The 16,638-nt window shown below is 43.7% G+C and overlaps 1 long non-coding RNA gene across 1 annotated transcript in view; it reads right to left on the reverse strand.

Moving 5' to 3' along the window:
- Positions 1-1,070: 1,070 nt before the first annotated feature.
- Positions 1,071-16,638, reverse strand: part of LOC116661294 — an 18,794-nt gene continuing 3,226 nt past the window's right edge. The window contains exons 2-3 of the long non-coding RNA XR_004317145.1: positions 11,109-11,116; positions 1,071-1,274 (exon numbers count right to left, since the gene is read on the reverse strand). This is a non-coding gene — a long non-coding RNA (uncharacterized LOC116661294). The remainder of the gene's footprint in view (positions 1,275-11,108; positions 11,117-16,638) is intronic.

Consider the following 16,638-nt stretch of genomic DNA (forward strand, 5'->3'; position numbering starts at 1 on the left):
TGTCTCTCACACACTCACAATCAGATTCATTTCCATCTATGTTAATTTCACACATATGTGGTCGTGCAGATGGGACCCTGGATGCAGACGGTGGGTCTGCATACTTCCACCCTGAGGCCTCCCTTGACATTGGGTAGAGACCAGGCACCCACTTTTCCAACTGCACAGCATTCATTCATCTACGTGAACCAGAACGAATGGACCCCATCCCCTCTCCATTTACCTTAGTGTTGCTTTAATTCCAAATGTTTCGACCAGTGCTGTGATGAACACCCTTGAAAAGACATCTTTGAATAGGTGTGCAAGGACTTTAGTGGGATGAACTCTAAGGATCCTGGGGAAGGGATGCACCTGTGGCCCTTTGATGAGTGCTGCACCCTGTTCCCCCGGAGAGGAGTGTCCATCCACTCTTCCCTCCAGGGTATCTGCTGGAGCCTCTGCCTGCTCACATTGTCACCAGGGCTGGTTGTCACCTGACTAAAGACCTGCCAGTGTGATGGTGACAAGTGTTGTTTCAATAGTGTATCCATCCACCTGTGTCCTCACCTGAGAGATCAAGCATCTCTGACACACACTGGCCACCTGCACTGCTTCTGATTGAAACTGCCCATGTCTGTTCTCTTTCTGTTTTGAACACTGGGTTTCGAGAGGTTTTTGGGCTACAGGGATGTGAAAACTTTCTCCAACCTTGGGTTATGAGGAACACTTTTGCCAGGTTGTGATTTGTCTTTCCAGCTGTTTTTCTGGGCTTTTGCTTGTTTTTTGATTTGTTTGGTTTTGTTTTTGCCACAGGAAGAGCTAAGAATCTCCTTTCTGTCTTCTGGCTGTGGTGTCACAGGGGGAACAGCAGTGTCTACCATGAGATTATGCACAGAGTTTCTAAAAGGGCTTCATTTTGTACATCACATCTTTAATCCCCCTGGATTTCCCTTTCAAATAATAAAAATGCTATTTCAAGTGAAAACAAACAAGCAAAAAATCACCAGCCACAGCTTAAAACAAGTGGGCAAGCACAAAATCCACCTTTCATAAAGTTTCATTGATAGGGAACACCCAGGAAAGGTAAAGACACCCAGAGAGAAAGAGGACTTAGGGTTGTCAGGGGCTGGGGGAGGGAGAAAGGGGAGTGTGTGCTCTGGATCCAGGGTTTTACTTTGAGGAAAGAAATAGTGTGAAACTAGATGGTAGTGATGGTCGCACATCATGTGAATGCACCTAATGCTCCTGAATTGCACAACTTAAAAGGGAAAAGGTCTATATTTTATTACAAGAAACTTTAAAAAGAAAATGTGAAACAAACAAAGGAAATTAAAGAAAAAACCAAACAATAACATCTCCAGCGGAAGGGACCTCAACTTTGTGAGGGGGAGGAAGGCAGACTGACGGTGGGATTTTGGAGAACATTTTGGAGAAGAAGGTGTGGGTGGGTGCAGAGGGGGCTCCGTCCCAGGTGGTGGTGATGCCTGAACTGCTTCTCCGTTGCCCAGCAGTCCAGGTGCAGATGCAGGTTCAGGAGGATCTGCAGGAGGAGCAGGAGGGAGCTTGGGGTCTCCTGCTGGATCCAGATTGTCCATTTTTTGGTCTCTGACATCTTCCCCTGCCCCTGCCTGCTCTGTAACTATTGGATGTGGAGAGAGTTTTAAGTCTTGTGGAAGAGCTCATGCTGTGAGAGAGGAATAATTTACCCACCTGCCTCCCTTTCCATGTGCCTCTTGAAAGACAGAAACCTTCCCAGAGCTTTCCAGACAGCTCCCACCCAGAAAGTGCCCACAGGATGTGTTCTGTGACTGAATTCTTCCAGACAGGTGGTCTGAGGCCATTCTTTGCTCTGGTCCCAACAGTAGCCTCTGGGGACACCTCCCTGTGTGGCCCAGCCCTCGCCCCTCCCTCACCTACACACAGGCACCAGCCCTGCATTTCTGACCTTCGGGATCTGCTTTGGGGGCTCCTGGTCCTCCACCTGACTTGCAGCGAGGTGGGCACGGTGCTCCAGGTCAGAGCCGGGTGTGCTGAGCTGCCCGTCAGCACCGGGCAGGTCCCTGGGGAGAGCCCTGGGTGATGTCTGGGTCGGAGGCCTGCCCCATTCATTTCTGGGCCATGGTGGTGGGGACCCCTCCATATCCAGACTCACCTGGATCCTGCGCTGGCCCTCAGAAGAGTAGCACACCATCCCTTCACTTGGGGAGGGGGCGTTGGTGTTCTTATTCATCAGCTTCTGTTCAGTATGTAGTATCTGGCTCTGCAATGACAGTGACCAGCAGCTGACCCTGCCTGGAAGTCTCAGAGCCCTGCCCGACCAGGAAAACTGCTTCTGTCCACTCGACCCTCTGCTGCCAGATCAGACCGGGACCTTGTTCAGCTCAGACACCCGGGTGGGAAAAGACGTACCCAGAGAGCATGGGCTCCACCTCGGGCTGCAGGACCCTGCCCCGGCTCTCCACATCCCAGCCAGCCAGCTTTGACCTGGGCTGTGGATGTGACCAGCCCCCCAGGCCTATGACCTGCTCTTGCTTGAGGCAGAAACCCATCCCCAACATGACTGCTCCACCTCTACCAGCCAGGAAGGGGCCGTGGGCCTACCTGGGTGGGATCTTAGTGGTGGCCCGGCCTGGGCGGGACTGTCCTGGTCTCCCTGTGTTACCTTTGGGTCTCACTGGCCAAAAGGCCAGAGGCACCTGGGGTGAAACCTGACCCAGTGTCGGCTCCATTGTTACAGCCCCTCGCTGCGGGCTTTCCGGGGGCTGCGGCCTCGGGATATTGGGATGCAGCAGAACATGCTTCTGTCTCCAACCAGGTGAGCTGAGTAGGGACTTCTCTACAGAGGGGGTGCCTGGTGACCTCGGTTCCAAGTTGTTGTGCTCTATTGCCAGGGAAGTAAGGTCACTTCCTGGAGTCCCCTTACCCAAGCCTCCTCCCTAAACAAAGCTCCCCAAGGGACTTTCTGGGCTGCCAATGGCTCACTTCCCACCCCATGCCATGTCCTCACACAGCAACACCAACTGAGAATTCCCCCATAGCCCTGGGGAGGCCTGGATGCAGCCAGGGCCGCAGCTCTGAGGACACAGATGGGTTCAGACCTGGCTCCCCCCACTCAGCAGTGCTGTCACCATGGACAAGCCACGAGCCTCTCAGTGTCTCCCGAATCCCCCATTGGCACAGTGGGGATCATTCTATCCTCTGCTTCCTAGAGAACCCATCCTGTCTCTAGACCAAGAAACCCCTACTGCACCTGTCACCTCCATGGGCTGACATCACAGGGAGCTCGTGTACAGACTCAGCAAAGGAAGGACCCCACAGAGGGCTGGCGGAGTGCAGATCACATGCCACACAGGCCGGGGTCTGCCCTGGGGCCTGGAGAAAGTCACTTTCCTTGCTGCTTGCTTCCCAGCTCCCAGTCTTGGGGCTGAAATTAAATACAACTCTGACATAGTCCACTCTGGCATACAACCCCCTAGGTCATTCTGTCATGTTGACATACAGGCCCAGTGTCCCATCTCGGCCTCTGGGGTGGGCTGCCCCACAATGTCTTCCAGTTTTTTGCCTTCTGGTCACACGTCCTTGTGTGATCCCCACACCCTTCCCTGGAGGGTGGATGGACATTGGGACCAGGTTCTGAGATGTAGACTGACTTGTGAAAATGTGCGTGATTTCCACTCCTTCCCAGCTCCAGTGTTTATTTTCCCTGTCTGTCTCTCAGTGCCTCTCTCTCTGTCTTGTCTCTCTGTTTCTCTGTCTCCCTCTGCTTCTCTGTGTTTCAGTCTGTCTGTCTCTTTTCCTGGATGTATGTGTGTACATATTTATGTTTCTATTTGTATTTATGTGTATATGTGTGTATTTATGTGTGTGTATTGTTAGGGCCCAGGGAAGGTCACTTCTGAAAATCCCTTGATGACATATTGATTATTTTGAATTCATGTTACTGAAGAAAAATAATCTTTGAAAATTGTGCAAGAACTTTGGTGGGATCAGCCCTAAGGATCAGCACTGCTGGGGAAGGGATGCACCTGTGGCACTTTGATGTGTCCTGTACCCTGTTCTCCCAGAGAGGAGCGTCCATTTGCTCTTCTTTCCAGGCAACCTGCTGGGTCCTCTGCCTCCTCACATTGTCACCAGATCTGGTTGTCACCAGGCTAAATGCCTGCCAGTCTGATGTTGGCCAATGCTGTCTCCACAGTGTGTCCCTCTGTCTGTGTCCTCATCTGACACACACTGGCCACCTGCACTGCCTCTCATTGGAACTGACTGTGTGTTTTGTTTCTTTTCAGAACACTGGATTTCAAGAGGTTTTTGGACCACAGGGATGTGAAGCCTTTCTCTGACCTTGAGTCATGAGGAATGATTTTTCCAGGTTGTGGATTGTCTTTCCAGCTCTCTTTCTTGGCCTTTGTTTTCTGGTTTTGTTTGGATTTATTTTGCCACACGAAGAGCTAAGCACCTCCCTTCTGGCTCTGGTTTCACACTTAGAACATCAGTTCCTACTACGACATTTTGCACAGAGTTACTAAAAGGGCTTCATTTAATACGTCTCATCTTTAATCCACCTGGATTTTCCTCTCAAAATACAAAAATGCTAATTCACTTAAAAACAAAAAAAATTACCCATCCCTGCTTAAGATATATGGGCATGCAAAAAAACAAAAACAAAAACAAAAACAGAAAAGCCACCATTTATATGATTTCATTGATAGGGAACCTCCAGGATAGGTAAAGACATAGAAAGAGACAGGGGATGAGGGCTTGTCACAGGCTGGGGGAGGGAGGACATGGGGTGTGCTTTGGATTCAAGCTTTTACTTTGAGGAAGACAATAGTCTGAAACCAGTGGTGTTGGTCTCACAGCATTGTTAATGCACCTAATGCACCTTAATTGCACAATTTAAAATGGGAAAAGGCTAAACTTTACTCATATACTTAAAATATAAAAATTGAATATACTATATTAGAAAAGAACAAACCTGACTTCATATTAGATCTGTTCTTTGGCTTTAACCCCGTGCCCTCTTTTCTGGGCTTAGTCTTGCTAACTCTGCACCTTTTGTGAGACAATGTTGCCTTTACCTAAAATTTATAGGAAAGCCTATTTTCAAGGCTCTGATCTTTAAGGATCTTAAAACTTTTGCACTGATATAAAGACAACAAATTGCAGAATAGAAAATAAATTTTGTTTTGTTAGAGGTTTTACAGAGGCACTATGACCTGATCCATATAGACAGCTGCAGACCAAGATAAAGGCAGACTAATGTCCTGGAGAACAATCTTCCCCAAGTGAGACTTCAGGCTCATTTTTTAATAAAAATGGCAAGAGCTGTGGTTAGTTGTTTCAAACTTCTTGGTGTAGGATTTTTTGTTCTTGGAATCCTCTGCAGCTCCCACGTGGGTCAGTTCATGGTGTCCCTATAAAACCTGTAACAGAGGGTTCTGCTTCAGGGAAACTGCTACTTACATATCTATGGGGAGGCAATCGCTCAAATTCGGTTTCCCAGCTCCTTTTTGCAAAAAAGGGCAGTTTGCGCTGAAAAACCAAGTTGGAGCGAGTGCCTCCACAAAGACATATAAGTAGCGTGTTTTTGATAGGACAGAATATCTGGGTTTACAACAAGCTAGGTGAAGGACAGCTTCCAAACACATTCAACACTCTACAGTGAGCATGGGGAAAGGTGTTTTTTCATCCAGCATAAAAGGCAGAGGGACATATATAAACACATATTCTGATTTCTCAGCAAGTTTCCTAAAGCCGGTTTCCAATTAAAAGCGGTTTGCAGTGGAAAACGGGGTTGGAGCGAGTGACAAAAGATAGATATGTAAGAGGTGTAGATACCTTAGGTCAGAGACTCTGGGTTCCCAACAAGCTAGGTGAACGACGGTTTCCACACACACAGATCTCAGAAGTGAGCATGTGGAGAGGAGTTCTTTCATCCAGCTTAAAACGCAAACTGACATGCAGAAACACTTACTCTGATTTCTCAGAATGCTTCCTAAAGCCAGTTTCAAAGTAAAAGCAAATTTCCCTGAAAAATCGCTTTGGAGGGAGTGTCACCCATTAGAAATGTAAGCAGTGTAGTTCCCCTAGGCTAAAAACACTGCATTCCCAAACAAGGTAGGTGAAGGACGGCTCCAACACACATTCAGACCTCAAAAGAGAGCATGTGGAGAGGCGTACTTTCATCCAGCAAAAAGGGCAGAGTGACATGTAGAAACACATTCTCAGATTTCTCGGCAAGTTTACTAACGCCGGTTTCAAAGTAAAATCACTTTGCTGTGGAAAACCTCATTGGAGCAAATGCGTCCACTTAGATATGATAGTAGTGTAGTTCCCGAAGTCAGAAACTCTGGGTTTCCAACAAGTTAGGTGAAGGACGGCTCCAACACACATTCAGCTGTCAGAAGTGAGCATGTGGAGAAGCGTTCTTTCATCAAGCACTGAAGGTTAAGTGACATACAGAAACATTTTCTCTGATTTCTCAGCATGTTTCTCAAAGCCAGTTGCAAGTAAAAGCAATTTGCAGTGGAAAACCGAGTTGGTGCTAATACTTTCCCATATATATGAAAACAGCATAGTTTCCCTAGTCCAGAAACTCTGGGTTCCCAACAACCTAGGTGAAGGACGGCTTCCACACACATACAGATCTGAAAACTGAGCATGTGTAGAGGCAAGCCTTCATCCCGCATAAAAGGTAGAGTGACATGTAGAAACACAGTCTCTGATTTCTCAGCATATTTCCTAATGCCAGTTTCAAAGTAAAAGCGGTTTGCTGTGGAAAACCGCGTTGGAGCGAGTGCCTCCGCTTAGATATGTAAGTAGCTCAGTTCCCCTATACCAGAAACTCTGGGTTTCCAACAAGTTACATGAAAGATTGCTCCAAAACACATTTAGCTGTCAGAAGTGAGCATGTGGAGAGGCGTTCTTTCATCCAGCATTCAAGGTTAAGCAAAAACAGAAACACTTACACTGATTTCTCAGCTTGTTTCTCAAAGTCGATTTCAAGTAAAAGCAGTTTGTAGTGGAAAACCGAGTTGTTGCCAGTACGTCCCCATATATTTGAAAACAGCGTAGTTTTCCTAGTCCAGAAAATCTGAGTTCCCAGCAACGTAGGTGAAGGACGGCTTCCACACATACACAGGCATGAAAATAGAGCATGTGGAGACGCATTCTTCCATCCAGCGTTGAAGTTCAAGTGACATACAGAAACACATTCTCTGATTTCTCAGCATGTTTCCTTAGGCCAGTTTGAAAGTAAAACAAGTTTGCTGAGGAAAACAGAGTTGGAGCGAGTGCCTCTGCTTAGATATGTAAGCAGCGTAGTTCCCATAGACCAGCTCAGGTTTTCCAACAAGTTAGGTGAAGGACGGCCCTAATACACATTCAGATGTCAGAAGTGAGCTTGTGGAGAGGTGTTCTTTCATCCAGCATTGAAGGTTAAGTGACATACAGAAACTCTTACTCTGATTTCTCAGCATGTATTTCAAAGCCAGTTTCGATTAAAGGGGTTTGCTGTGGAAAACCAAGTTGGTGCTAAAACGTTCCCATATATATGAAAGCAGCATAATTTCCCTAGTCCAGAAAATCTGGGTTCCCAACAAGCTAGGTGAAGAACGGCTTCCAAACACATACAGATCTAAAAATAGAGCATGTGGAGAGGTGTTCTTCAATCGAGCATTGATGGTTAAGTGACATACAGAAACACATTCTTTGATTTCTCAGCAAGTTTCCTTAGGCCAGTTTCAAACTAAAACAAGTTTGCTGAGGAAAACAGAGTTGGAGCGAGTGCTTTTGCTTAGATGTGTAAGCAGCATAGTTCCCATAGACCAGGAACTATGGGTTTCCAACAAGTTAAGTGAAGAATGGCTCTAACACACATTCAGATGTCAGAAGTGAGCATGTGCAGAGGTGTTCTTTCATCCAGCATTGGAGGTAATGTGATATACAGAATCACTTACTCTGATTTCTCAGCTTGTTTCTCAAAGCCGATTTCAAGTAAAAGCTGTTTGCTGTGGAAAACCGAGTTGGTGCTAAAACGTTCCCATATATATGAAAGCAGTGTAGTTTCCCTAGTCCAGAAAATCTGAGTTCCCAACAAGGTAGGTGAAGGACGGCTTCCACACATACACAGATCTGAAATTAGAGCACGTGGAGAGGCTGTCTTTCATCATAGCATAAAAGGAAGAGTGACATGTAGAAACATATTCTCTGATTTCTCAGCATGTTTACTAACAGCCGGTTTCAAAGTAAAAGCGCTGTGCTCTGGAAAACCAGATTGGAGTGATTTCCTCCGCTTAGATATGTAAGTAGCGTTTGAAGTTCATGCAGTTTTCACTGTAAAACCTAGTTGGAGCTTGTACCTTCCCATATATATGTATCTAGTGTAGTTTCCCACTGAAAAGAAACTGTGTGTTCCCAACAAGCTAGGTGATTGACGGCTTTCACACACATTTAACTCTCAGAATTGAGCATGTGGAGAGACTTTCGTTCATCTACCATAAAGGGAATGGGTTGCAGTAGAAACACTTACTCTGATTTCAAAGTATGTTCCTAGTGCCAGTTTGAAATTCATGCATTTTTCACTGTAAAAGCGAGTTGGAGATAGTACCTCCCCATTTATATGTATGCATTGTAGTTTACAACTCAAAAGAAACTGTGTGTTCCCAACAGGGTAGGTGATTGAAGGCTGTCACACACAATTAACTCTCAGAATTGAGCATGTGGAGAGACATTCGTTCATCTAGCATAAAGGGAATGGGTTGCAGTAGAAACATTTACTCTGGTTTCTCATGTTTCATAGTGCAGGTATGAAGTTCATACAGTTTTCACTATGAAACCGAGTTGGAGCCAGTTCCTCCCCATATATGTTTATGTAGTGTAGTTTCCCACTGAAAAGAAGCTGTGTGTTCCCAACAAGCTAGGTGATTGACGGCTTTCACACACACTTAATACTGAGAATTGAGCATGTGGAAAGATGTTCATTTATCTAGCATTAAGGGAATGGGTTGCAGTGGAAACTACACTAATTTCAAAGTATGTTCCTAGTGCGGGTTTGAAATTCATGAATTTTTCACTGTAAAAGCGAGTTGGAGATAGTACCTCCCCATATATATGTATGTAGTGTTATTGCCCACTAAAAAGAAACTGTGTGTTCCCAACAAGTTAGGTGATTGAAGGCTGTCACACACACTTAACCCTCAAAATTGAGCACGTGGAGAGATATTCGTTCATCTAGCATAAAGAGAATATGTAGCACTAGAAAAACTTACCCTGGTTTCTCAGCATGATTCTCAAAGTCAGTTTCAAGTAAAAGCTGTTTGCTGTGAAATATCAAATTCGTGCTAGTACGTCCCCATGTATATGAAAGCAGCATAGTTTACCTTGGACTGAAACTCGGATTTCCAACAAGTTGTTGAAGGACAGTTTCCAAAATCATACATTTCTGTTAATTGAGCATGTGGAGAGGCGTTCCTTCATCCAGCATAAAAAGCAGAGGGACTTCTAGACACACATTCTCTGATTTCTCAGCGTGTTTCCTAATGCAGGTTTCAATGTAAAAGCGGTTTGCTGTGGAAAACCACGTTGGAGCGAAGTGCCTCCCCTTAGATATGTAAGTAGAGTAGTTCCCCTATACCAGAAACCCTGGTTTTCCACCAAGTTAGGTGAAGGACGTCTCCAACACAAATTCAGATATCAGAAGTGAGCTTGTGGAGAGGCGTTGTTTCATCCAGCATTGAAGGTTAAGTGACATACAGAAACACTTACTCTGATTTCTCAGCATATTTCTCAATGCCGGTTTCAAGTAAAAGTGGTTTGCAGTCAAAAACCGAGTTCGTGCTAGTACATCCCCATATATATGAAAGCAGCGTAGTTTACCTTGGACTGAAAATCTGGGTTTCCAACAAGCTAGGTGAATACGAATTCCACACTTATACAGTTCTGAAAATTGAGCATGTGGAGAGGCGTTCCTTCATCCAGCAGAGAAGGCAGAGGTATTCTAGACACACATTCTCTGAATTCTCAGCATGTTTCCTTACGCTGTTTTCAATGTAAAAGTGGTTTGCTGTGGAAAACCACATTGGAGTGAGTGCCTCCCCTTAGATATGTAAGTCGCGTAGTTCCCCTATACCAGAAACTCTGGGTTACCAACAAGTTAGGTGAAGGATGGCTCCAACACAAATTCAGATGTAAGAAGAGAGCTTGTGGAAAGGCGTTCTTTCATCAAGCATTGATGGCTAAGTGACATACAGAAACACTTACTCCGATTTCTCAGCATTATTCTCAATGCCGGTTTCAAGTAAAATGGGTTTGCAGTGAAAACCGGGTTGGTGCTAATACGTCCCCATATATATGAAAGCAGCATTGTTTCCCTAGACAAGAATGTCTGGGTTCCTTACAAGTTAGGTGAAGGACGGCTTCCACACCGATACAAATCTGAAAATAAAGCATGTGGAGAGGCGATCTTTCATCCAGCATAAAATGCAGAGTGACATGTAGAAACACAGTCTCTGATTTCTCAGCATGTTTACTAATGCCTGTTTCAAAGTAAAAGAGGTTTGCTGTGGAAAACTGCCTTGGAGTGATTGCCTCCTCTTAGATATATAAGTAGCATTTGAAGTTCATGCAGTTTTCACTGTAAAACCGAGTGGAGCATGTACCTACCCATATATATGTATCTAGTGTAGTTTCCCAATCAAAAGAAACTGTGTGTTCCCAACAAGCTAGGTGATTGAGGGCTTTCACACACACTTAACACTCAGAATTGAGCCTGCGGAGAGACGTTCGTTAATCTAGCATAAAGGGAATGGTTTGCAGCAGAAACACTTATTCTGGATTCTCAGTATGTTTCCTAGTGCCGGTTTGAAATTCATGCAGTTTTCACTGTAAAACCGAGTAGAAGCTGGTACCATCACCATATATATGAGTGTAATGTAATTTCCCACTTGAAAGAAACTACATGTTCCTAACAAGCTAGGTGATTGACGGCTTTCGCACACATTTATCTCTCAGAATTGAGCATTTGGAGACTTTCATTTATCTAGCATAATGGGAATGGGTTGCAGTAGAAACAATTACTCTCATTTCACAGTATGTTCCTAGTGCCAGTTTTATAGTCATGCATTTTTCACTGTAAAATCTAGTTGGAGCTAGTATCTCCCCATATATATGTATGTACTGTAGTTTACCACTCTAAAGAAACTGTGTGTTCCCAACAAGCTAGGTGATTGAGGGCTTTCACACATAATTAAATCTCAGAATTGAGCATGTGGAGAGACGTTCGTTCACCTAGCATAAAAGGAGTGGGTTGCAGCAGAAACACTTACTCTGGTTTCTCAGCATGTATCTCAAAGCTGGTTTCAATTAAAAGCGGGTTGCTTTGAAATACCGAGTTGGAGCTAGTACGTCCCCATATATATGAAAGCAGCGTAGATTAAATTGGACTGAAACTCTGAGTTTCCAAGTTGTTGAAGGACGGCTTCCACACTCATACAGTTCTGTTAATTGAGCTTGTGTAGATCCGTTCCTTCATACAGCATAAAACGTAGAGGGACTTCCAGACACATATTCTCTGATTTCTCAGCATGTTTCCTTTCTCCATTTTCAATGTAAAAGCAGTTTGCTGTGGAAAACAGCGTTGGAGTGAGTGCCTCACCTTAGATATGTAAGTAGAGTAGTTCCCCTATACCAGAAATTCTGGGTTTCAAAGAAGTTAGGTCAAGGACATCTCAAACACAAATTCAGATGTCAGAAGTGAGCTTGTGGAGAGGCGTTCCTTCATCCAGCATTGAAGGTTAAGTTATATACAGAAACACTATTCAGAATTCTCAGCATGTTTCTCAAAGCTGGTTTCAAGTAAAAGCGGTTTGCAGTGAAAAAGAGTTAATGCTAGTACGTCCGCATATATATGAAAACAGCATAGTTTTCCTTGGACTGAAACTCTGGGATTCCAACAAGCTAGGTGAAGGACGTCTTCCACACTCATACAGTTCTGAAAATTGAGCATGTGGAGATGCGTTCCTTCATCCAGCGTAAAAGGCAGAGGGACTTCTGGACACACATTCCCTCTTTTCTCAGCATGTTTCCTGATGCCAGTCTCAATGTAACAGCGGTTTGCTGTGGAAAACCGAGTTGGAGCGAGTGCCTCACTTTAGATATGTAAGTAGAGTAGTTCCCCTATACCAGAAACCCTGGGTTTCCACCAAGTTAGGTGAAGGACGTCTCCAACACAAATTCAGATATCAGAAGTGAGCTTGTGGAGAGGCGTTGTTTCATCCAGCATTGAAGGTTAAGTGACATACAGAAACACTTACTCTGATTTCTCAGCGTATTTCTCAAAGCCAGTATCAAGTAAAAGCGGTTTCCAGTGATAAACCAAGTACATGCTAGTACATCCCCATATATATGAAATCAGAGTAGTTTACCTTGTACTGAAACTCTGGGTTTCCAACAAGTTATGTGAAGGACGGCTTCCATACTCAGACATTTCTGAAAATGGAGCATGTGGAAACGCTTTCCTTCATCCAGCATAAAACTCAGAGGGACATCTAGACACACAGTCTCTGATTTCTCAGCCTGTTTCTTAATGCCATTTTCAATGTAAAAGTGGTATGCTGTGGAAAACTGTGTTGGAGAGAGTGCCTCCCTTCAGATATGTAAGTAGTGTAGTTCCCCTATACCAGAAAATCTGAGTTTCCAACAAGTTAGGGGAAGGACTGCTACAACACAAATTCAGATGTTAGAAGTCGGCTTGTAGAGATGCATCCTTTCATCCTGCATTGAAGGTTAGGTGACCTACAGAAACACTTACTCTGATTTCTCAGTATGTCCCTCTAACCTGGTTTCAAGTAAAAGCGGTTTGCAGTGAAAAATTGTGTTCGTTCTAGTACGTCCCCATATATATGAAAGCAGTGTAGTATACCTTGGACTGGAACTCTCGGTTTCCAACAAGCTAGTTGAAGGACGCCTTCCACACTCATACAGTTCTCAAAATTGATCATGTGGAGAGGCATTCCTTCATGCAGCATAAAAGGCAGAGGGACTTATAGACACACATTCTCTGATTTCTCAGCATGCTTCCTAATGCCTGTTTCAATGTAAAAGCGATTTGCTTTGAACAAGATTACACTGTATAGCCCAGGGAAATATACACAAAATGTTATGATAGCTCACAGAGAAAAAAATGTGACAATGAGTGTGTATATGTCCATGAATGACTGAAAAATTATGCTGAACACTGGAATTTGACACAACATTGTAAAGTGATTATAAATCAATAAAAAATGATAAAAAAAAGTCTAAGTTTAATTATGAAGCAAAAAAAAAAAAAGCGGTTTGCTTTGGAAAACCGCATTGAAGGGAGTGCCTCCCCTTACATATGTAAGTAGCGTAGTTCCTCTATACCAGAAAATCTGAGTTTCCAACAAGTTAGGTGAAGGACGGCTCCCACACTCATATAGTTCTTTAGTTGAGCATGTAGAGATGCGTTCCTTCATCCAGCATAAAATGCAGAGGGACTTCTAGACACTCATTCTCTGATTTCTGAGCATGTTTCCATATGCCATTTCAATGTAAAAGGGGTTTGCAGTGGAAAACCTTGTTGGAGTGAGTGTCTCCCCTTATATATGTAAGTAGCATATTTCCCCTATACCACAAACTCTGGGTTTCCAACAAGTTTGTTCAAGGACGTCTTCAACACAAATTCAGATATCAGAATTGAGCTTGTGGAGAGGCGTTCTTTCATCCAGCATTGAAGGTTAAGTGGCATACTGAAACACTTACTCTGAATTCTCGGCATGTTTTCAAGGCCGGTTTCAAGGAAAAGCTGTAAGCACTGAAAAACCTAGTTCATGCTATTACGTCCCCATATATATGAAATCATCGTAGTATACCTTGGACTGAAAATCTTGGTTTCCAACAAGCTTGGTGAAGGATGGCTTCCTCACTCATACACTACTGAATATTGAGCATGGGGAGAGGCGTTCTTTCGTGCAGCATGAAAGCCAGAAGTACTTATAGACACACATTTTCTGATTTCTCAGCATGCTTCCTAATCCCCGTTTCAATGTAAAAGTGGTTTGCTGTGGGAAACCTCGTGAGAGCGAGTGCCTCCCCATAGATATGTAAGTATCATAGTTCCCCTAGACCCAAAACTCTCAGTTTCCATCAAATTAAGTGAAGGACGGCTCGAACACATATTAAGTTGTTAGAAGTGAGCTTGTGGAGACGCGTTCTTTCATCCACCACTGAAGTTTAATTGATATATAGAAACATTTACTCTGAATTCTCAGCATGTTTCTCAAAACTCGTTTCAATTAAATGCAGTTTGGGGTTGAAAACCATGCTGGTGCTTGTGCGTCCCCATATAAATCAAAGCAGCATAGTTTCCCTAGACCTGAAATTCTAGTTTCCCAACAAGCTAGGTGAAGATCGGCTTCCAAATTCATACAGATCTGATAATTGAGTGTGTGGAGTGGCGCTCTGTAATCCATCATATAAGGCAAAGTGACTTATAGAAACACTAAGTCTGATTTCACAGCATGATTCTTAATGCCGGGTTCAAGTACAAGTGGTTTACAATGGAAAAGCGCCCAGGAGATTCTGCCTCTGCTTAGATATGTAAGTAGTGTAATTCCCCGAGGACAGAAATTCTGGGTTCCCAAAAACCTTGGTGATGAATGCTTCCCCACTTGCAAACTACACTCCATATCTATATATGGGGAGGTACTAGCTCCAACGCGGTTTTAGAGTGAAAACTGGAGGAACATCAAACCGGCACTAGGAAACAGACTCAGAAACAGGAGTAAAACATTCTCCTGCAGCCGGTTCTTTTTGTGCTAGATGAACGAACATCTCTCCATATGCTCAGTTCTGAGAGATAAGTGTGTCTGAAAGCTGTCCTTCACCTAGCTTATGGGAACCCAAAGATTCTATTCTGTTGCAAACTACACTCTATATATATATATATGAGGAGGTACTAGCTCCAAATCGGTTTTACAGTGAAAACTGCAGGAACTAAAAACCGGCACTATGAAACAGACTGAGAAACCAGAGTAAAGGTTTCTCCTGCAACACCTTTCCCTTTGTTCTAGATGAACTGAACATCTCTCCACATGCTCAGTTCTGAGAGATCAGAGAGTGTTAAAGCCCTTCTTGTAATAGCTTGTTGGGAAAAAGGTTCTTTTCTGTAGGAAACTACACTCCATATATATATATGGGTTTGTACTAGATCGAACTCGGTTTTAAAGTGAAAACTGCAGGAAATTCAAACCAGAACTAGGAAGCAGACTGAGAAAATAGAGTAAAACATTCTCCTGCAACCAGTTCCATTTGTGCTAGTTGAACAAACATCTCCCTACATGCTCAGTTCTGAGAGATATGTGTGTGTGAAAGCCGTACTTCAACAAGCTTGTTAGCAACACACAGATTATTTTAATTTGCAAACTACAATTCATACATATATATGGGGAAGTACTAGCTCCAACTCTTTTTTACAGTGAAAACTGCAGGAACATCAAACCGGCACTAGGAAACAGGCTGAGAAACTAGAGTAAAGTTTTCTCCTGCAACCTGTTACCTTTGTGCTAGATGAACGAACGTCTCTCCACATGCTCAGTTCTGAGAGATAAGTGTCTGTCAAAGCCGTACTTCACATAGCTTATTGGGAACACAAAGTTTCTTTTCACTTGCAAACAACACTCCTTACATATATATGGGTATGTAATAGATCCAACTCGGTTTTACAGTGAAAACTACAGGAAATTCAAACAGGCACTTGGAAACAGACTGAGAAACCAGAGAGAAAGTATTCCTAATAAACAGTTCCTTTTGTGCTAGATGAACAAGTGTCTCTCGATAAGCTCCGTTCTGAGAGATAAGTGTGTGTGAATGCTGTCATTCACCTACCTGGATGGGAACACAAAGTTTCTTTTCATTTGCAATATACACTCCATACATACATATGGGGAAGAACTAGCTCCAACTCGGTTTTACAGTGAAAAATGCAGGAGCTTCAAACCTGCATTAGGAGGCAGACTGAGAAACCAGAGAAATAGTTTCTTCTGCAAACCATTCCTTTTGTGCTAGATGAACAAACGTCTCTCCACATGCTCAGTTCTGAGAGATTGGTGTGTGTAAAAGCTGTCCTTCATTTAACTTGTTGGGAATAAAAAGTTTCTTATCAGTTGCAAACTACACTCCATACATATGTATGGGTATGTACTAGCTCCAACTCTGTTTTACAGTCAAAATTGCAGGAAATTCAAACTGGTACTAGGAAACAGACTCAGAAAGCAGATTAAAATTTTTCCTGCAACAAGTTCCATTTGTGTGAGATGAAAGAAAGTCACTCCACATGCTCATGTTCTGATAGATAATTGTGTGTGAAAGCAGCCCTTCATCTAGCATTTTGGGAACACAAAGTTTTTTTAAGTTGCCAACTACCCTGCATATATATATATGTATGGGAAAGTACAAGCTCCAACACAGTTTTACAGTGAAAACTGTAGGAACTTCAAACGGGCCCTAGGAAACAGACTGGGAAACCAGAGTAAAAGATTCACCTGCAACGCATTTCCTGTGTGCTAGATAAACGTACGTCTCTCCAAACGCTCATTTCTGAAAGGTAAGTGTGTGTGAAAGCCGAATTTCACCTAGCTTGTG

This window comes from Camelus ferus, chromosome 34 (genome assembly GCF_009834535.1).
Source record: "Camelus ferus isolate YT-003-E chromosome 34, BCGSAC_Cfer_1.0, whole genome shotgun sequence".
Classification (NCBI taxonomy): domain Eukaryota; kingdom Metazoa; phylum Chordata; class Mammalia; order Artiodactyla; family Camelidae; genus Camelus; species Camelus ferus.